Source organism: Monopterus albus, unplaced genomic scaffold (assembly GCF_001952655.1).
Source record: "Monopterus albus unplaced genomic scaffold, M_albus_1.0 scaffold121.1, whole genome shotgun sequence".
Classification (NCBI taxonomy): domain Eukaryota; kingdom Metazoa; phylum Chordata; class Actinopteri; order Synbranchiformes; family Synbranchidae; genus Monopterus; species Monopterus albus.
Window position 1 is genome coordinate 1,800,560 of NW_018128001.1, and position 2,401 is coordinate 1,802,960.

Genomic DNA, 2,401 nt, shown 5'->3' on the forward strand with positions numbered 1-2,401 from the left:
CCTGCTGAATAAAGACGAGTAAAACATGTTCTGAGCTGGAGTCTTCTATTGTTAAATTCAGCCGACTGAAACTCAACCATACACTTTATTTCCTCTTTAAGTCACATGTTTCGGATCGTCATCCTGCCCCGTGACCGTATGTCCGCAGTGCCTTGTTCAGTCGCCAGACGTCCTTCAAAAGCTTTACACCTGACTGATTTTGCAGTTAGATTTTCCAAAATTCGTTAAAAAAATGGCCAAATTAATTTTTTTATTGCTTCCGTGAGAAAATAATTACTTGGTAAATTCAAGGTGACACAAAGTAGATTGAGAGTTAAACTTAGTGAATAAGTAATGAAGGAAACAAAGTAGGTTCTGTAATTTGGTTCATGGAAAATAAACCGTGAAAGGCTTCTAAAATGTCAGCCCTGTGATACACTGGTGGACCCCGCCTCAGCTGGGATTGGCTCCAGACCCCCTCCACACACAAGCACACAACAAACCCACTGGGGCCTTGACAACAGAATAAGAGCTTGGAAGAACATCTCTACTCAAGTGTTGGTGGTGATGATGTCCAATGTTCTCCCTAATTTTTCATGTGTCTGAGCATACACACAAACGATGGTTACGTACAGTAAGCTGGCGGCCCTGCTGTCCCCACCCGTGCCAACTGAAGAAAAAGTGCTGTTTTTTTTTAGGGAGGCGAGCTTAGGTCACAGTGGCAGTTATACTGCTGCTGCTACGGACCTAACTGAGGACAGCCCAGTGCAGGGCAATCTCTTCAGGACTGCGCATGCGTGAGGGATAAACCCAATAGCCACAGCTCTTAGAGGGCTACACCTATACTCATAGAAGGTTACTGTACGTAACCATCGTTCTATTTCGTATAGGCTTCGCCCTCTAAGAGCTGTGGCTAATTGGGATAAAGCGCAGCTGGATGTAGTCAATGCCTTGTTGGCACACCACCGCCCAAGAGCATTAGAAAAACATACACCACAGCTCGCTAAGTACCCCACGACAGTAGCCAAGCAGCCGCCGGGGGGGGGGGCGAGGGGCGGACAGCACAGCTCAGCCGCGTGCGTCAAAAAACATGTGCCCGTGGGCGCATCACAGTGGTGATGACCACGGAGGCACAGGTGCAATGGAGCGCATGGGGTGTGTGTGTGTGAATGAAGCAGAGCACACATCCCACCAGTTCGCAGTGCACGGCGAAAAGAACAAGCGCTCGTGGGCGCATCACCGAAAAGATGACCATTGGGGCGCATGGAGTGTGTGTGTGTGTGTGTGTGTGTGTGTGTGAGTGTAGGAGGGCACACACCACACACCACACCAGCGCACAGCGATCAGACCGGTTGGAGTTTGGCTGTTCATTTTGCCACCTGAGTGAGTGACCCAGGGTCAGCGCTCAGCAGTGGTGGCGCATTCACATGACACGACAGGGAAGGCGCTCACCGTCATGCGCGACACTCAGGGCCGAGTGAGCCAGTGAGAACTTGGACGTATCCCGGAGGTAAAAACGGGTTAAGGGACAAGGGGAAGCCCAGGAGGCTGCCGTGCAGATACCTTCCACAGCCATGGAAGGGCAGTGGAGGACGCGATGGCTCGCGTAGAATGGGCTCTGATGCCAGGCGGGGGGTCGTTCCCGGCCGATATGTAAGCCTGTGTAATAGCTTCACACAGCCAGTGAGACAGCCGTTGTTTTGTTAAAGGCTGCCCAAGAGAGCTGCTCCTGTAATGCACAAACAGCTGTTGTGTCTGCCTGACAGCTGCCATGCGCCCCACATAATGGGACAAAGCACGCACTGGGCAGAGGGCGTGGAGTTTCCTCTCTGCCCCGTCTCTGTGAGGAGGAGGGAAGAACCCATCCAGAGAAATAACTCTGGATGGGTAAGAGGATGAGATAATTTTAGGTGCATACGCGGGGTTCGGTCTGAGAATGGCCGTGCTATCGTCTCCACCGATAAGGAGGCACACCGGTGAGACAGTGCACACAGATCACCCACACGCTTGGCCGAAGTCAAGGCTAGGAGGAGCGCTGTTTTCAGGGAGAGATGTTTGAGAGAGATGTGTGCCATGGCCTCAAAAGGAGGCCCGCTGAGTGCGTGTAAAACCAGAGGCAGATTCCACTGTGGCACTGTTGTGCACATCACAGGTCTCAGTCTGCCCACACCCCTGAGAAAAACGTTTTACCAGTGGGTGTGTAAATACGGTCCTCTCGTCAAAATCTTCATGGCATGATGAGATGGCAGCGGCATACACTTTAAAGGTAGACAGAGCCAGGGTCTGTAGAAACGTCAGCCCCTCAGCCACCGGGCAGGAGGTCGGAGCTGTACCTTTCTCCATGCACCATCGCTGAAAAGCTGACCACTTTGCAGCATAAGACGCCATTGTTGACTGAGCTCTGGCATACTGAATAGTGCGC

At 51.8% G+C, this 2,401-nt stretch overlaps 1 protein-coding gene across 1 annotated transcript in view; it reads left to right on the forward strand.

Moving 5' to 3' along the window:
• The window catches only part of ctsa (cathepsin A), an 11,622-nt gene that overhangs the window by 488 nt on the left and 8,733 nt on the right, over window positions 1-2,401 (forward strand). The window lies entirely within an intron of this gene.